Raw genomic sequence first — 20,889 nt, forward strand, 5'->3', positions numbered from 1 at the left:
ACCTGTTTCTTAATTCATTTAGCAATGAAAGGGTAGAATCTTCTTTCTCTATGAAATATAGTTTGAAGCGTAATTTTTAATACAGAATGAATGAGTTCTTTCTGCTTTGGTGCTTAGGCTTTTACTCCATATGCATATGTAAATATATAAGTGTGTGTGTGTGTGTGTGTGTGTGTGTGTGTGTGTGTGTTTAAGTATGAGACAAGTGACCAGGCCCTGCATGAATTTATGAATGTATTCACGAATATATGTGTTAATGTATGTATGTTTCTATGTATATTTGCCTGTGTAAAATTATTTCATTCTGTCCTTGACTTCCTATTTAACTTTATATTTAACTCACAAAGTTAAATTATGCTCCAGCTTCAGAGTCTGGAGGAACTACAGGTGAGGAAAATCAAAAACAGCTTTACTAATCCCCTGCTGCTAAATAATTGAGTATTAATCACTAAAGACCTGGAGTTTCTGGCTCCATAGTAACATAGAAATTTCAATAGGTAAAACAGCTTCTGTTCTTAGGGTAACTTAGAGTTAAGACAGAGAGTTATTAAACAGAGAATTATAAAGAAAGAATTAAATTTTCTAGCAAGTATTGAGTGGAAAAATATAAAGTAAATAACAGAGATTAAGAGTTAAGTTTTAGCACTTAGTGAAGCACAGAACATTAATAGTTTATAAAGAGTTAAGTTTTAGTGCTCAGCAAAGCACAGAAAAGTAATAGTTAATAAAGAGTCAAGTTTTGAGCATTTATTTAAGCACAGAACCATACAAAAAAGTAAAAAACAAGTCTCTAGCATTACATAAAGCATAGAGCTTTCAAGTCTAATAAAGCACAGAGAAATAAGGGCATAAGGTTAATAAATAAGCCAATAGTTTTAAGCTCCCAAATAAACAAGAAAGTGTTTATATTTTTAGAAGCCATCTGCCTTAACATCCAGCAAAATTTTTGTGTCAAAATGCCAGAGATCATCCATCTTTTGACCTGCTCACTTCAGCTCCTTCCACAAAATCTGGGCAGAGGGCATGGAAGGACCACTTGGACTTGGAAATGCTTAGATATGTATAACTGTGTCTATGTACTTAAACCTTAATTTTCCTTCAGGACCCAGAAATTGGATTGGGCCCAGAAGTGTCACTGAATTTCTGTTCATTCCAATGTGACCATACTAATTTTTTTTTCTGATTTTCACTGTTAATTTTGGTGTGTTTGTTTTGAGGGCATGAACTCATTTATCAAGAATAATTGAACTTTTCTTGATTTTTCAAGTGCTGTAATCACACATGTTTCAATAACCCATCTATCACTGCTAACAGCTTCATTGATAGACTGCAAAGGAGTATCTCCCTCAGTCCAGAGGTGAGTACCATTGAGAGCCAGTGACTAAACTCTACTAAGTTGCAGTTTGAGAATTTTGAGAGGAAGCAAAATGTGTTCTCCTGTCAGCTTGGTGCTTCAAAACACACGTTCTTCATATTGAAAAGCCTTTATTTTCATAAAACATTGTTGGGCCACAAGCAGACTCTCTGATCACAGGCATTCAAGATGTTCTATCTTCTTGAAGCTTTAGGATTAAGCATAGCTTATTATATGTAAAAATTACTTGTAAACAAGTCAATGATTGAATTTTTAAAACATATGTCATTGTCTTGCCTTGTCACATAACAAATTGGGTTTGCAAAACCATTATTTTGAGTTTTTTTAATTAGAAAAACAAAAATAAACAAACAAACAAAAACAATGTTTCTTTGATTCCCAAGGGGTATTTTATGATCCTTAACTGATATCACTTGCAGATTTCGCATGTGAATTTATGCATAACAAAGAGATATCTTATGGACTTGGATGCAAACACGAATGTAATAAGTGAGCTGTGATGAGATTTCCAAAATTTAGAAATAATCATACAATATAAAAAATAAAATGTTTGCAGATTATGTGAGACCTGAAATTTCAAACTCATTAACTCAAAACAAAAGTGTCTGGAATTGTCACACATATTTTCACTGCTACCTATTTGTTTCTAGATGACCTGTCTTCTTTTCTCAGTGAAGTTCTTACAGAACCTGATCCAAAGCAAGCTCCCTCGTGGCCTGAGACCCAGAGTGGAAAGAACAACCAAATCATGTCAAGAGCATACTCTGGGATATTGTTGGAGCATTTGCTTTCTCAAGGGTGGTTATTGGGCCCATTTTTGCTAAACAAACATCCTACCCTTGAGTTATATACCAAGCTAAGTCAAGGTTTTCCCAGGGCTGCCATGCAGGGCCCCCCACTGGAATTACAGAGACAAAATGAAGAAACAACATGTTTTGGTTTTGTATATTTCTGAATATTTCCAATAGTTTACAAGATATGATTCTGAAGCCCAGTAATGAATAATGTAGTTGTCCATATCTGTGAGGACAGGTAACTTTTGGCTTCCATGCCTTCATCATGAGACTGTTGCAAATACTGCTTCTCTTCAGCTGATTCACATTGATGTGAGATTAATTATAAAAACGTCTTGGTTCACTGAAATCATTCTGTTCCCTGAAGAAGCCTAGAAGTAGCAAACAGTCACTAATTATAAAACACTTGAAAACTTCTTAAAATGTATTTTATTTGCAAGAAATTACAATAATTCTACATTCATTTTAAAGATAATATCCCTCACACTTTTGATCATATTAAATATAACATTATTATTACTCTGTTTATTTGATAAAATTATTTTTTCTTTTAAAAAGGAGCTAAAAAATAACCCCACAAGGCCTCCTGAATGCTAGCAAAATTTCTACCACATTTATATTGGCAAACTGCTAGCTTTTTTAACATATTAAACTGCTTCTTAATACATTTGAATTTTTTATACATACATGGTTAAATGAACACAATAAAATTTCTGTTCCATAAAATGGGGATGTACAAACTGTAATGATGGAATTTAATGGCTGAAGTATTAAAATAAGTAATTTTGAGGGGGAATAGAAAATCATGTGAAGTCTCTCTGCTCCTCAGAAAGGACAAGAGAAGAGGGAGGAGAACAGTGAGAAAAAAAAGCAGACTCCAAGAGGGTAGTAAGGTCAGCAGAGTGCTGGGGGGACTACATCTCCTGGGGGGAGGGTAATTAGGAAGAGTAGACCCCAGTGCCAGAGAATGTATAGCTGTCAAGAGAAACAAAGTCTGAGAAAAGACACTTGAATTTATCTCCTCTTTGTAAAACACCAAGCTGCCATTCAAATTATCGAGTCTTCTCTTCATAAGCGAAAGTTAATGACTGCAGAGATCATCTACAATACAACACAGAAATTGCTAGATCCCATTTAATTCATTTCAGAAATTGACATTTATCACTCCATTCACCAGAGTGAAAAATATACATTGGGGGCATGGAGAGAAATAAGAACATTGCCTATAAAAGTTCAAAATATGGCATTTATTCAGAAAATCTATACTGTATTTTATGGTATCGATGTCTACTTTTTAAAAAAATGCAGTTTTAAGAAAATTTTCGTGACTAAGGACATCTCCTACCACTGATTCAATTGTGAGATGTGATTTTTATTTGAGGAAACGATGTGGATATTTGCCCCAGGGAAAAGAATGAACAGGATCTTTCTTCGTAGCCTTGTTGAGCTGAGCATATACCTGCCTTTCCATGAAAAAGTACACAAAACTTCTTTCATGCCACCAGCATGTCTCATTTTAAAATCTATTTATGCATATCAAACTTCTGTAAAACAATGGACAATCTTTAAATAAGCGATATCATATGAATCATACAGGTAATTTTAATTTTTTTATTCACAAAAATCTAAAATACTATTTTATTTCAATTATATATCATTTGTTGTAGCACCTCTTGATTACGGCAACTTTCTTATTCCTTCTTTCTACTGTATATTATTCAGTGGATCATGTCTTTTTCCTATTCCTGAATATTTGCAAAATATACTTTTTAACCTTCATTTAGTCCCTTGCTGTGCTAGATCACTTCCTATGGTGTTGAATATACATGCATCAAAACAAAATTAGGGGAGGAAAAGCTTTATTTAATCTTCTACCAGGTCACAATCTACCCAAGGGATGCCTGGGTAGGAATTTAAAGTAAAATCCTGGAAGCAGGAATTGAAGCAGAAACTATCAGGAACACTGGTTATTTGTTTGCTTTCTCTCATGTGCTCAGGTACATTCTTAATACAACCCAAGACCAGGTGGAGGAGATACATTAGGCTCTGCTCCATCAAGTAGCAATTAATAAAACTGGGCTTCACTGTCATGCCCACAGACCAATCAGAGGAATACAGTGCTTTGATAACTTTCATTTTTTCCCAAGTCTGTCTAGGTTTGTGTCAAATTGATAAAATCTAGCCAATATAGTCAGCCTCTTTGGTTCTATCCTGTCTGTGTACATCTGTCTCTAAGTTAACTCTCTTACCTAGCCCTGTTGGCTATTTTACTTACTCCAGGAACTTAACTCCATGACCTCTATGCCATGTTTTAAGAAAGACCTAAAGGAAGAGATGGCCAAAGGACTTATATACTTGCACCTAAGGGGCACCTATATTTTTGATGTAGTCCTTCTATATACAGTAGTCAGTTTCCTGTGCTGATAATTCCTAAACTTATTTGTGTCCATTGTGTATAAATACCACAGTTTCTGTATCTATTTCTCTGTTGAAGGACATCTGGGCTCTTTCAACTTCTGGCTATTATAAATAAAGCAGCTATGAACATAGTGGAGAATGTGACTTTCTTACATGTAGGAACATCTTCTGGGTATATGCCCAGGAGTGGTATACCTAGGTCCTCAGGTAGTACTGTGTCTAATATTCTGAGGAATCACCAAACTGATTTCTAGAGTTGTTTTACCATCTTCCAATCCCACCGACAATGGAGAAGTGTGGTAGAGATACACAATGGAGTACTATTCAGCTATTAAAAACAAAGAATTCATGAAATTCTTAGGCAAGTGAATTGAAGTAGAAAGTGTCATCCTGAGCTAGGTAATGCAATCACAAAAGAACAAACATGGTATGCACTAACGGATAAGTGGATGTTACCCCAAAAGCTCAAAATAAACAAGTTACAATTCACCCAGCACAGGAAGCTCAAGAAGAAGGAGGACTTAAATGAGGGTGCTTTGGTTCCTCTGAGAAAGGGAATAAAATACTTACAGGAGCAATAAGGGAGACAAAGTATGGAACAGAAACTGAAGTAAAGGCCACCCAGAGACTGCCCTACCTGGAGATTTATCCTATGAACAGTCACCAAACCCCAACACTACTATAGCCAATAAGAAGTATATGCCAAAAGGAGCATGCCAGACAGGCACTAGCAGCCAACCATTGGATTGGGCATGGGGTCCCCACTGGAGGAATTGGAGGGTGGTCAAGAGGGACTGAAGGGGTTTGCAGCCCCATGGGAAAAACAATGATTTCAGCCACTCAGACACCCCAGGACTCTCAGGGACTAAACCATCAAGCAAGAGGTACACATGTGGCAGAGGAATGCCTTGTTGGGCATCACGGGAGTGGTCCTTGGTCCTGTGAAAGCTCATTAGATGCCCCTACAAAGGGAAATTGAGGGGGGGAGGTGGGAGTGGGTTGGGTGGAGGGGCATATACTTGGAGGTAGGGGTGAGAGCAGGGATGGGGGTCTTTGGGGAGGGGGGAAATCGGGTACAGGTTTTACCATTGGCAATGTAAATGAAGATGATATTCAATAAATAATAAATAAACAAACAAACAAACAAATAAATAAATAAACCTTATTTGTATCCTCTTTCCAGAGATAAAATCAAAAGAAGACTTTTTCTTTGTGGATGCATATTTGACAGTTTGATATTTCCAATCTAGAAACAAACAAACAAACAAACAAATAATAAACATGACCCAGAGGATTTGTTACAAGAAATGGAAAATTACATTATGCTTGAGTTAGGTTTTTGTCAAGGGAGTATTCACTGTGGCTCGAATGACAAGGACTCATACACTTGAAAGCTTGGTCCCCAGTAGGTGCAATAGTTTTGGAAAGATTAGAAAGAATGGCCTTTTTGGAGGAGGTGTGTGATTGATTGTTTTTTGGTTTTGTTTTTGATATTAGGATTTTTAGGTGAAAATTCTTTGTTTAGATCTGTACCCATATCCTCTCTAGCATCTTCTGTCCCCTGAGTTTTTCATCTTAGTCATTCTGACCAGTGTAAGGTAGAATCTTAGTGTTGTTTTCATTTGCATTTCCCTGATAACTAAGGATTTTGAACATTTCTTTAGGTGTTTTAGAGCCATTCAATTTTCCTCAATTGAGAATTCCCTGTTTAACTCTGTACCCCATTAATAACCTTTAATAGGGTTGTTTGACTCTCTGGAGTCTAACTTCTTCTAGAAGTTCTTCTAGAGTCTAAGTTCTTCATAAACACTGGCAAAGAGCCCTCTATCAGATGTAGAGGTAAAGATCTTTTCCCATTCTGTTGGTTGCCATTTTATCCTATTGACAGTGTCCTTTGCCTTACAGAAGCTTTTGCAGTTTTATGAGATCCCATTTGTCGATTCTTTTTCTTAGAGCATAAGCCATTGGTGTTCTGTTCAGGAAAATTTCCCCTGTCTCCATGTGTTCAAGGCTCTTCCCCACTTTCTGTTCTATAAGTTTCAAAGTATCTGGTGTTATATAGAGGTTCTTGTTCCACTTGGACTTGAGCTTTGTACAAGGAGATAAGAGTGGATCAATTTGCATTTTCGGCATGCTGACCTCCAGTTGATCCATTTGATAAAAATGCTGTCTTCTTTCCACTGAATAGTTTTATCTCCTTTGTCAAATATCAAGTGACCTTAGGTGTGTGTTTTCTTTTCTGGGTTTTCAATTCTATTCCATTTATCTTCCTGCCTGTCTCCAAAACAATACTAAACAGTTTTTTTCACTATTTCTCTGTAGTAGAGCTTGAAGTCAGGGATGGTGATTCCCCTAGGAGATCCTTTGTGGAGAATCGTTTTGCTATCCTGGGTTTTTTGTTATTTCAGATGAGTTTGAGAATTGCTCCTTCTAGATCTATGAAGAATTCATTTGGGATTGTGCCAGGGATTGCATTGAATCTGTATATTGCTTTAGGCAAGATGGCCATTTTTATTATACTTATCCTGCCAATCCATGAGTGTGGGAAATCTTTCCATCTTCTGAGATCTTTGTTGATTTCTTTCTTCAGAGACTTGAAGTTCTTCTCAGACAGATCTTTCACTTGCTTCTTTAGAGTCATACCAAAGTATGTAACATTATTTGTGAGTATTGTGAAGAGTGTCATTTCCCTAATTTCTTTCCCAGCTTGTTTATCCTTTGAGTAGAGGAAGGCTACTGATGTGTTTGAGGTAATTTTATATCCAGCCACTTTGCTGAAGTTGTTTATGAGCTTCAGGAGTTTTCCGGTGGTAGTTTTGGGGTCATTTAAGTATACTATCATATCATTTACAAATAGTGATATTTTGACTTCTGCCTTTCCATTTTGTATACCTTTGACCTCCTTTTGCCATCTGATTGCTCTGGCTAGGACTTCAAGTACGATATTGAATAGATAGAGAGATTGTGGGAAGCCTTCTCTGGTCTCCTATTTTAGTGGAATTGCTTCAAGTTTCTCTCTGTTTAATTTGATGTTGGCTACCGGTTTGCAGTATATTGCTTTCACTATGGTTAGGTGTGGGACTTGGATTCCTGATCTTTCCAAGACTTTTTTCATGAAGGGATGATGAATGTTGTCAAAAGCCTTTTTAGTATCTAAAGAAATGGTCATTTTTTTCCTTGAGTTTGATTATATAGTGGATTACATTGATGGATTTCCATATATTGAACCATCCATGCATCTCTGGAATGAAACCTACCTGATCATGGTGAATTATAGTTTGATGCATTCTTGGATTTGGTTGGCTAGAATTTTGTTGAGTATTTTTGCATCTATATTCATGAGGGAGATTGGTCTGAAGTTCTCCTTCCTTGTTTGGTCTTTTGTGGAATAGTTTGAAGAGTATCTGTATTAGCTCTTCTTTGAAGATTTGATTGAATTCCCCACTAAACCCATCTGGTCCTGGACTTTTTTTTTTATGGGAGACTATTAACAACTGCTTCTATTTCCTCAGGACTTGAATGGGACTATTTAGATGGTTTATCTGATCCTGTTTTAATGTTGGCACCTGGTATGTATCTAGAAAGTGCCTTTTGTTCAGATTTTCAAATTTTGTTGAGAATAAGCTCTAATAGTAGGAAATGATTTCTTGAATTTCCAATTTCTGTTGTTATGTCCCTCATTTCATTTCTGATTTTCTTAACTTGGATAGTTCCTCTGTACTCTCTGGTTAGTTTGGTTAAGGGTTTATGTACCTTGTTGATTTTCTCAAAGAACCAACTCCTGGTTTTGTTGATTCTTTGTATAGTTCTTTTTTTGTGTGTCTATTTGACTGATTTGAGCCCCGAGTTTGATTATTTCCTGCCTTCTACTCCTCTTTGGTGTATTTGCTTTTTTTTTTTTTGGTCCTAGAGCTTTCAGGTGTACTGTCAAGCAGTTAGTGTAAGCTCTCTCCTTTTTTTTTTTTTTTTTTTTTTTTTTTTGGAGGCACTCAGAGCTATGAATTTTCCTCATAGCACTACTTACTTTCATTGTGTCTCATAAGTTTTGGTATGATATGTCTTCATTTTCATTAAATTCTAAAAAGTGTTTTTCTTTTTTTTCTTCCTTGGCCAAGCTAGCATTGAGAAGACTATTGTTTAAAGTCTACGTGTATTCCATTGCTTTTGTTTGAACTTAAGAACAGCTTTAGGCCGTGTTGATCTGATAAGGTACATGGAACAATTTCAATATTTCTGTGTCTGTTGAGGCCTGTTTTGTGAACAACTATATGGTCAGTTTTGGAGATGGTACCATGAGGTGCTGAGAAGAAGGTATATTCTTTTGCTTTAGTATGAAATGTTCTATAAATATCTGTTAGATCCATTCGTTTCATAGCTTCAGTCAGTTGCATTGTGTCTTTCTTGAGTTTCTCTTTCCATGATTTGTCCATTGTTAAGAGTGTTGAACTCTCCTACTATTATTTTGTAGGCTTCAATGTGCGCTTTGAGGTTTAGTAAAGTTTCTTTTATGAATGTGGGTACCCTTGCATTCAGGGCATAGGTATTCAGAATTGAGAGTTCATCTTGGATGATGGATTTGCTGTTGTGGGATAACTGGGTTCTGATGGTGCCATGTTGACTTGTTTTCTGTTAGTAATGCTCTTGTGTTTTCCTTTGGCCATCTAGTTATCTCTGGTGTTAGCTGGTCTTGTTGCCTCTGACTGTGGCTTCTCTGTCCTGCAGGCCTGTGTATCTGTACTCCTGGGATTCCCTTTCTCTCAAATGCCCTGCATACAGCTGGTTCTCCAGGAAGTGTCAGGAGATGGGGTCTTCCCTGTGTCAGACCTGGCAATGGTCAAATGCCCTGCATGCTGCTTGTTCTCTAGAAAGTATCAGGAAATAGGATCTTCCCTGTGACAGAACTGGCAGGTGTCTAACACACCGGAATGAACTGTGCAGGTAGTGGCAGAGGAGGAGATAGATGTAGAAGGCACAGAAGGAGAGTGGTATTCTGGAGGGAGGGCACGTTTTGATGGTTGCTGGGTAGTGAGTCCCAGCCAGTGGCTCTGGGCCTCCAGAAGTGGGGGTGATTCTTACCGAATGCCCTGTGTGTTGCTGGTTCTCTAGAACATATCAAGAAATGGGGTCTTCCCCGTTGCAGAATCTCCCAGATTTTTGTCAATCCTCTTTCTTGCCTATTTTACACATTTAAACAACATTTTATAGTAGTCTGGAATATCTCTATTTATTTGAATTACCACTTATCATTGATTTCTTATTTGTATCTACTTCAGATATGTACTGAACCTCATGACATTCATCACTTTTCAGTTCCTCAAAACTTGGACTTTTGCATCTACTTGCTCTCGAATTTATCTATCCAGTGTGTCAGAATCTTCTTTAATTAGAGTCCATTATTATGACATTTCTACCCCATGGGCTCTATTGCTCTCTCTAGACTTTCATAACATAAAGAAACAAAAGAAAGATAAATAAAACACAGGTGTATTAAGATATGAACTTGAAAATAATTTTGCATCCTCTCTTGATTTGTCATGGAGCTGAATTATCTTATTTGTAATACACTTGGGCCACTTTTGGAAAAAATAAATATTAATTTTTTATTGTACTACCTGTAACATATTGAGTGATAATAGCATCAATATAATATTGAGGTCAAACTAAGTTTTAATATGGATATGTTCAGTCCATGTTTCAATTAAATTGACTCATCAGTGGTTCTCAAAACTCCTTTCACTTGAAAGGTCCATTGTTCTCATCTCTATAATACTAAATATAATATTAACAGTTTTATCAAATGTTAATTAAAATATTACAATACAGCACAAGAAATCCTACTAGAATTTTTTCAACTAGCAACCCTCCTGACTTCGTTGGAATGCCAATAGCTCAAACTTATCTTTGTAGCATTAACCAAATAGAGCATCCATATCATGGCTCTGGCAATGATTTCTGAGACAAATATTTCTTTTTCTGGGTTACAATATGATCAAGCTAGGCAGCTTCACAGGATGATTTAGTTCAATAGTGTTCATAGGTCTTTCCACCATTGCTACCTTGGACATAAATGCTTCTTTGCAATAGAGCTATGTAATAACTATAATATTCTTGTTTCCCTCATATAACATCTCTGCTTATGTAAGTTGTCCCAGATGTTTTTTTCCATCTTTACTTTGACTGTCTTTATACTTCCAATCCAATGTACCTGTTTTATTTTATTAAGGTACTATGAAAAGAATGAGTTTCAAATTTCATTTACACACACACACACACACACACACACACACACACACACACAGAGTATTCTTTTCTGTACTGTGTTCCACTCCCACCTCCACCCAGGTTGGGCCTCTTCTTCTTCTGAATGAATTTCCTTCTCATAAGTGTCTCATCCAACCCATTACTCTCTCTTTCCTCTCTTTCTTCTTAAAATTTTATTTTCCCTTGTCATAGTTTCCTATATAATTTCATAACATAAATATAAGTTCACATATACATAACAAACACCAATGGAACATATCAATATGAATTCCAGTAAGGATACATATGATCTTCAAGTAGAAATTATTTCCAAGCTGGGCAGTAGTGGCACATGCCTTTAATCCTAGTAATTTGGAAGCAGAGGCAGGAAGATCTCTGAATTTGAGGCCAATCTGGTCTACAAAGTGGGTTCCAGGATAGCCAGGGCTACACAGAGAAACCCTATCTCAGAAAAAAACAAAAACAAAAACAAACCCAAAAAACAAAGAAGAAGAAGATTTAAAAAAGAAATTATTTTCATATCTATCCTATTTATATATATGTATAAGTATGTACACAAATGCACACACCCATACCTATTGTCCTGTTGCTACAGGTAAGACTTAGAGCACAGCACTAAATATGAGTAGAGACTGTGACATTAAAAATGTTAGGGGAAATAGCTTTAGTCTTCTTTTTTTCTTTCTTTCTTTTTTTGAGGTTTAGCATCAGTTTTTAATGCTGTCACACTGTATACTGACAAGTCACACACTTTGGTCTTGTGTTGGTAGTGACAACTTACAGTGAGTCGAATGGTCAGAGCATCAGGCTAGCTCCCAAGAACAGATACTTTTCACTTCGCAGGTCTGATCCCATCACACCCCTGGACAGGCAGGGCACTCAGATGAAAACAGTCCCTGTCAACTACTGTCTATCCATAGGACCTCCTGACTGTCCAGGCCCCAGAACCTGGAAGGAAGCTGGCCCTGTGGTCTTGCAACCAGGTACTGCTTGTGATGCTGGCCTGGCAGTCCTACAGAATTGGTCTCAATTTGAGATGACCAAGACAAGACAGGATTCTTGTGGAGAGGAGGAATAAGGCATGGGACAAATACAGAATAAAACAAGAACCTCTCACACAAAGGAATGCAGGCGGCTTTATGGGAAGAACTTGCTCCAGGATGGTTCTGGATGATATGGGAATCCTTTCAGAGATGATCACTTCAAATTCGATAACAAGGTCTCCGCGTTTTTCAGGTGCTTTGGGGAGAGGGAGGCCTTCTCCAGGAAATTTCTGCTGCCTACCAAGCCTGTTGACATCTTTCAATACAACAGGGATGGTCCTGTTGTCTAGAGTAGGGACATTCACAGTGTAACCATAGAGAGCCTCCCGAAGGCTAATCCTGGATGTATAAATGACATCAGAACAATTTCTCTTGAAGAGAGATTGTGTGGCCTGTCCTTTAAAACAAAGATGAAGTCAGCTGGAATGTTTTTAGAAGTCTGGTCCCTTTCCTTGGGGAAGGTAATTTTGGTCCCTTCCTTCCAGCCCCTCTTCACTTCGATGGTCAGGATCTTGTCTTCATTTCGAATACTCTTTCCATCAGGGTTCAGCACCTTGTGGGAGATTTTCATCTTCTTGGTATAGCTGCTGTAGATTTCCTCAAGGAAGACTCGAAGGTTGTGGGTGACCAGAGGTGGTTAGGGGTCTTGCTTCTTCTGGGTGGGCTCTTGAGTAGGGCGGGAATGTCCAAATGTTCCAAAGATGAAGCCATCTATACCCACCGGAAAGCCAGAGAATGGGTCATTGATGTCCCATAAAAGGTATCAAAGGGGTTTCTGCCACAGAAGAACTTATCAAACATGGAATGAGGGTCTCCATGGAATGTGTAGCTGAAAAGAGGTACCATTGCCACCACCCTTCAGGCTTTCCGTGACGGTCAAAAATCTTGTGCTTGTGCAGGTTGCTGAGCATGTTGTAGTGACGATCATGTCAAGCAGAGATCTCCTTGAACTTCTCCTTGGCACCAGGCTCCTTGTTCTTGTTCGGGTGATAGCGCAGTGCCTGGAGGTGGTAGGCTCACTTGATCTCATTGTTGGACATGCAGTGGGCCAGGCCCAGTGTCTGGAAATAAATCATGTATATTTTAAAATTCTTTTAGAATACATATTTTCAAAATAATTCCATATGTTTGTTTGCATATCTTTGGAAACCTTGTAAACAATTTTATCTCAATTTTCAACTGTATTTTTAATCAGTATTTTAATAATTTCTTTATTTTGCTGTTTGAGATTCTGTATATTGGTTCTATTTCTAAAAAAAAATTATTTGATTAAGTCTATGTAATTTTTACCCGTGATGTATTAACTTTATTGTCATCTTTACTGTGTCTTATCTTCCATATCACTGGAGTCTGGAATGTTATTGCATTTCAGGGACATTGAGGTATATACATAAACTGTAGTTTGAAAAGCAACTAGATTTTAATACAGTCATTTATAACCTTAAACCCATTTGTTTTCTATCTTTCTTTTTTTAATTTCACATCACTCCTTTATTATACTGATCTAGAAAGAGAGTTAGTTGTTATGCCCAAACGAGTTCTGAACCCACACAGTAGGGTCAAGCAGCTGGAACATGATTCAGACATTGAAAGACAAAACCTTAGACATGATCAAGGGCACTTAACCTCCACAAAACAAAGCAAAGGGATCAAAACACAGCAAGAGGTACAAGAGCTTTATCCCATTGGATATGAGGAATGGCTTATTGTCTGGTGACCACACAGAACTGTTTCAACTGCCACTTGCACCCTCAAAGGTGCTTCTGTAGGCTGATATATGTATATATATATATATATATATATATATATATATATATATATATATATATATATATATATATATACTGTGTTTTTGTAAAAGTAAATGTAACACATAGACTTGACAAGACTGATCCCAACCATTTAGGGCCAGCAGCTCCATTAGAGTCAGAGAGAAAGAAGGGTCTTTTAAACCACGCTGTGGTTACATTCACTGTCCATTGGAATGACTATGCCCCAGTTCCCTAATTGCAGGAAGAGTGCAGCACAGGTTCCAGGGACAAAACTGGACCACAGTTTCTCCTCCTTGGTCATACCACAGCAGTTCCTCCCTGACTTCTTCCTAAGCAAACCCTTAGTAAACAAGGAATTAAGAAAAACTATAATTGCTATCTCTCAACTCTCCTGATACAGGGAGCCATCCATGGATGTGGACCAAGAACCCCCACACCCTGAGGTGTTATTCTGACTAGATGCTATGAAGGGAGTGGGTGCAGGAGATAAAATACTAAAATGAACATGGGAGCCACAGATCCCCATCTGAAGCTACAACTTAAATTTAAGATCCCAATGATGTCATCAGTGTGGCAGGTGGTGGGGAGGGTGAAGGTGGCAGGAAAAGACAGGTAGGGGGTAGGAGTCTGCCTCCTCACCTTCACTTCTTCACCTTGCCCTGAGCAGCCACAGCCTCCATGGCCTTATGCAGGATAGCATCCCCATGATTAGCAGCAGTCTCTGCTTTGTTGAAACCTGTTAGCCCTCCACAGTGTCGCTCATTGAGGCGCCAAGTCCTGACCATTGACAGCCACATCTGTTTAATCCAGGACTATCCAGATGCTCCAGACTGCTTTCTTCTGCACGGAGGTGAAGCAGATGTCAAATTCATAACCAGCATCTCGCAATGCCTGACCACTGCTCTTTGCCTCCCAGTGGCCCGCCGGGCTCAGGTCTGCATGATACCAACCTCTGAAGTGGCTCCCAGGTTCCAAGCATTCTCACCACCAGGATCAGCACAAGTTTGTAGGCAGCTATAGGGACAGGCAGAGGATGTAGCAGTGACTGAGGATTGCTGAGATTCTCTTTGAATCACCTCCACACCCCTGTTGCATCTGAGTACTCCCTTAAAACCATTTTTTGTAAATTAGATATATTCTTTATTTACATTTCAAATGCCCCCCTTTCCTGCTTTATCCCCAACCCATGAAAAATCCCATAACCCATTTCCCCTCCCCCTGTTCCTCAATCAACCCACTCCTGCTTCCCTGTCCTGGTATTCACCTGCACTGTGGGATCTAGCCTTCCCAGGACAAGGGCCTCTCCTCCCTTTGATGTCCAACAAGGCCATACTCTGCTGGCTATGCTTGTGGAGCCATGGGTAACTCCATGTGGTTGATGGTTTAGTCCCTAGGAGCTCTGGGGGTACTGGGTGGTTCAAATTGTTGTTCCTATATGAAGCTGCAAACCCCTTTCAACCCTTTGGGTCCTTGCTCTAACTCCCCCATTGGGGACACTGTGCTCAGTTCAGTAGCTGGCTAAGAGTGTCCCCCTCTGTATTTGTCATGCACTAGCAGAGCCTCCCAGGTGATAGCTATATCTGGCTCCAGTCAGAAAGTACTTGTGGGCATTAATAATAGTGTCTGGGTTTTGTAATTGTATATGGCATGGATCCCTAGGTTGGGTAGTATCTGATCTTTCCCTCAGATTCTGCTCCACACTTTGTCTCTGCATCTCCTTCTGTGGGTATTTTATTCCCCCTTCTAAGAAGGACCAGAGTATCCATACTTTGTTCTTCCTTCTTTTTGAACTTCATTTGATCTGTGAATTGTGTCTTCCACAATTCACAATTAGGTATTCCAAGCTTCTGGGCTAATATCCACTTATCAGTGAGTGCATACCATGTGTGTTCTTTTGTGATTGAGCTACCTCACTCAGGACGATATTTTCCAATTCCACCCATTTGCCTAAGAATTTCATGAATTCATTGTGTTTTTAATAGCTGAGTATTTCATTGTGTAAATATACACTTTCTGTATCCATTCCTCCATTGAGGGAAATCTGGGTTCTTTCCAGCTTCTGGCCATTATAATAGACTGCTAAGCACACAGTGGAGCATGTGTCCTTATTACATGCTGGAGAATCCTCTGAGCATAAACCCATTTCTTAAAAGCACCATATCATAGATGTATCTCAGAGATTCTGGTAAGTTATTCCATCATTTTTCTTTGACTCTAGAAAAAAATTAAATTTACTTTCTAATTTTATTAATAACAAGTTTTTCATGAAAAAATGGTTTTGCTCACCTGTTAAATATTTGTGCAGTGCCTACAATTTTACTTCCTATTTATTTCTAACATTATTCCATGATGTCAGGATATGATGATGGAATTACAAAGATTCTTCAAATTGGTTATGGCTTAGTGTATACCCTATCATTTGATGCAGGCAGTTCCATGATCTAAGGCTACAGAGAAGAATATGTGTATATTATCTACTTGTTGTGAGCAATATATTCTGTCAATTAAGTACAGTTGATTTATGGTACAGTTTAGCTTTGGTTAGCTGAATTTTAGTTAAGAATACTATCCTAAAAGGACAGTAACATATTAATGTTGGCCACAGTGTTGTTTCAGGACTTATCTAATCTGTGTAGGAAAATGGAAACTGCTATATTTGACATATATTTGCCATGATTGCATCCCTTTCATCAACTTTCATTGACATGCAGTACCTTTCTTTATTTCTTCTGACAAGTTTTAGCTAGATGTCTCCTTTATTTGATATCAGAATAGCCACCTAAGCTTGTCCTCAGTCTTAAACTTCCTAATAGGCAGGCTTATATCCTTTGCTTCTCAATTTGTGTGTATTTCTTTTTGAAGTCATCTTCCTGCAGACAACAGTCATCTAATCCAAATGTAGATCATCTACTTCATCTTGAGCAGCCTATGTCATGGAACTTTGACAAGGAGTGGTGAGGGGATGAAGAGAAGGCAGCCACGTGATGTGGGCATGTGTGTTCTGGTGGAACCACATCTGCTATAATCAGTAACTCCTAACCTCAGCATGTTTCGTAGCTATAGTACAGAGAGAATTGTAGTTAGTTATCTGATATCATAAAAGGTATAATCATATGTTGTCACCTAAACCAGGTAAACAGGAGGGATCACTGATGTTTAAGACTGTTCACAAATAAACAACTTGCTTAATGATAGTGACTGTCAGTGAATGTCTACAGAAAGATGGGAAAGAAATAAAAAACTTCTTAATGGATCAGGTCTGTTATGGATTTAAAACCAGAATAAGTCAGGAGCCCTTCCCTTCTTTCCTGTCTGCCAAGAGTTTATGAAAGCTCTTTCCTTTCCATCTGGACATATTGTGGAAAGAAGGAAAACATAAAATACCTGAAAGACTAATGTATAGCAAACCACTGGACTTCTGTCAGTCTGCAACTACCTGAAAACTATTTGTGGAAAGGAAACTGTCAGTGTATATTCAATAAGGAAGTTTTGCTTTTTTTGTAAGTTCCCTTATACCCAGTGGAACAGAACTTGAAGGGTAGGCCTAATGTAATGCAGAATATAAAAAGTTTCATTGCATTTCCTCTGTACATCTTAATGAAAATAGTTTCTTGACAGTGGTATGATGTATTCACATTATAATATGCTAGGAATGTCTTGCATATAAAATGCATTCAATAAATATGTATTAAGTTGGTCGATAAAGGATTTTGCAAATGCATAACATTTCAGAATATTCTAAGAATAAAAATATATTAAGAGACATAAACACCAAGATGTATTCAGATAGGTCAGGACACAAATTCTTCCATATTTGTGAGACAAAATGCTACCACATTGAACTTGGTGACTATGTGAAGGGTGAGCAGTGTACCTCCATGGCCTCTTCCTCTTTCTGCCTCCATGTTCCCAGCAAGGCTGCTGTGGCTGGTTGGTCCAATCTGCTGCATCCTTTCTCCCTGTTGCTGTCACTGTGTGCCCCTCTATCTTTCAGTGAGAATGATCCCAGCTGCAAATGTCAGACTGAGATTTCCAGAGCACTAGTTGATCTTCCTTGGCAATGTATCATTCTCACCAAGAAAGTGTCATCTTTGCAACAGGGGAACTTCACATGACTAAGTGGCTGAGTTAGGGATAATCACTGTAACACCACAGTTCTAGTTGTGAAACTGAGTAGTTTGCAACAAAACCAAAAAATCCTTGGCAACTTCTAACCTTGGACAGAGGTTAGATACTCTTCCATATGTGAAGGATGTGCTGGCTACCTCACCTGTATTTCCTTGTCTTCCTTTGTGTCAGTTACCTCTTTCTCTCTACTCCCTAGAGAAAAGCTTTAGCTAAAAGTCATTTATTTTCTTGGGCAAGGACTCATAAGTAGAACAAAAGGACAGTGGTCTGGCAGGCTTCAGGAATTATTAGATATGACAGTTGATCTAGGGTAAGTTCCTCCTGCTTTGCTTACTATTGGTGACTTTAGATGTTGACAGTGTGGTCGTACACAAGTCTTCATGGTGTTTGTCTTCGTGGGTACTTTCCAAGCTTGACATAAAGCTTCTGAGCCAGAATCAAGAAATGGTGCAATGGAGGTTTGAGTTTGTCTATAGGTTACACAGTCCATGTCCTAAATGTCCATCCAGACTCCCTACAAGATACTAGGTTCATACTTTTTGATATGCAGTGAAATATAAATGACAGATTCTCGTGTTCTCTTTCTCATTTTGTCAGCATTAATGCCACATGAGTTAACCTGGCTCACACATTCAGAGTTCACCCAAATAACTCATTCTGTGCTTTACTATTTTCAAATATTATGAATTAGTTCCATTTGCAAGATAATTTTCTAAAATTTTTAAAAGCAAAATGGACAGATTAATGATGAATATGTAAGAGGAAGAGAGAGGTCAAAGTATTGAATCCCAGAATATGTTTCCTACAAAAGAAAAGCTGTATCAAGAACACTTGTGCAGAATAATGCAGGTGCCTCACTACCTGAAAATTATATAATGTGAACTAAAAAAATCTCACTGAGTATGTAAGTTCCAAGGATAAATGTAGACTGTTCCCAGAGCCAGAAATGAACACAAAAGGAGATACTAACATTTCTTATTGAGGAAAATGAGTGATATAAGGTTAGGGCTAAAATTAATGTTTGCAGTACATTTCTTTCAGTCTCATCTTTATTAGTTACTCTTTGTAAGACCAAAGTTAAGGTGAGAAGACCGATAATACCAAATTAACAGAAATTGTCAGAGTAAAAGAGGATATTATTCACCATGATTATTTCTCTAGTGATTTGAACTCATATATGAACTATATAGATTTTAAAATCACAAAAGAGCAGATATGACTCACTGCAAATGCTAAGACCTATAAACAGCCAAGTAGCATAGTGTATTACCATAATGAGGGATCCTTATACTTAATTACTTCCATGTGTTTTCAGATTTAACAGTAAGCACCAAGTTGCCTCATAAGTGTGCTCCATCATTCTGCAATGGACTGGCTGTCTTGTGATAATAGTTCATTACATCTCTCCAATTACAAGTGAAGGTCTTTGAAGGCAGAGGGTTTGATTTGTTTGCAACACTTGTGGTGTCAAAAACTATATGCATATGCACATATGCATAATAATAATCAGATGGTTTTTGTTAAAATATTGGTGTCAGGTGAGTGTAGTACCTGCCATTTTGGAGAAAATTGAAAGAACAATTGTGCATAATGAAGGTCATCTCCCTAATACTCGTTCAGGGCAGAGAAGGGAGGAAGGGCCAGGCTCTGCAAATGTTTAACTTGTGTCAGCATCACATAGCCTCCATCAATGCAGTTTAATGCAAAATCAGATTGGTGTCTGAACACTGAATAATTCATGCGAAGCTTACATAAATATATTCCCACTTGTGCTACATTGTGCACAGTTTAGATTAACTTGGGTTTTGGGCCTTAACCCTTAAATACTCATTAAACTAAGTACAAATGTAGAATTTAAAAATGGGTTTGATGTCCCATGAGGAAAACATCCTGGTGTGACTATGCGTCTCATCATACTGTTCAATTTAGATGATTAAGTGTCATCTGTTGGGTCATTGCTTTACAGTCATGTGGCACGATCATTGTAGAAGAAGGAAAAGATCCTTGCTGATCCAGGAAGAAAGATTATGTTTATTTTAAGAGGTTATTATTTTATAATTTCAAAATGAGTTGTGTCTCTTTTCTTGATTATATTATCTTCATTGAGAAATAATTCACATGCAATAAAATTAATTCTTTAAATAAATACTATTTTACATCTTATACTTTTCTCAAATATCTGTGCCCATCACTACAATTCAGGTTTAAAACATTCCCAAGAACCCTTGCTGAAACTTTGTGTCTTACAGTTGCTGCTCCTTTCCCACCTCCCCAACCTATGCAATCGGATAGCTAGTCTTATTTGCCCAAAAGTTATCTTTCATGACCACTTCATAGGACTATGATCCTGTATTTGTGATCTCTTTGTCTATATTTCTTTGCTTAACATGATATTTTTATAATTTAACCCCCTTGTCTCATTAGTTCTTGCTTCAGTTCTATAATTAAAAACAACATATACTGCAATAATTTGATTTATTCACTCAAGGGCTTATAGACAATGGCTTTATGTCTTGTAGTACCACATGAATGCTTTCTCAAATACTTTGAAAGTTTGTTTTGGCATTAAGATCATTGAAGCTAAAGTGAAAAAGAAAGTTGTGTCTTTATTCACCATCAAGCTACCTACAAGATACACTCAAGACTACCATTTGAACTACTATGGCTTCTGCTATCTAAAGATGCATGCTTCCTCTATCTTTAATTAGCTGCACCTGTTTTACCAATAAAGTCTTCAAATTATAATAGGATAAAAGTTATTATTCTCAAGATTTGACACAAAAATCTTTGATGTTGTAGTTCTCTCTCTCCCTCCTCTCTCGCTTTCTCTCTGTGTCCCTCTGTCTCTGTCTCTCTCAGTCTCTCTCAGTCTCTCTCTCTCTCTCTCTCTCTCTCTCTCTCTCAGTCTCTGTCTCTCTCAGTCTCTCTCAGTCTCTCTCTCTCTCTCTCTCTCTCAGTCTCTCTCTCTCTCTCTCTCTCTCTCTCTCTCTCTCTCTCTCTCATTTGTATGTGTATATTTTTCACTTGGCAACACACATTTTTGATGTTGGTATTGTCTGAAATTGGTTGTCTCTGGTATCATTAAACAATCAGAATGT

General features: G+C 37.8%; 1 pseudogene; it reads right to left on the bottom strand.

Moving 5' to 3' along the window:
• Positions 1-14,448, bottom strand: part of LOC127664154 (dnaJ homolog subfamily B member 1-like) — a 198,142-nt pseudogene extending 183,694 nt beyond the window's left edge.
• Between the last annotated feature and the right edge of the window lie 6,441 nt (positions 14,449-20,889).

Source organism: Apodemus sylvaticus, chromosome 13 (assembly GCF_947179515.1).
Source record: "Apodemus sylvaticus chromosome 13, mApoSyl1.1, whole genome shotgun sequence".
NCBI lineage: Eukaryota > Metazoa > Chordata > Mammalia > Rodentia > Muridae > Apodemus > Apodemus sylvaticus.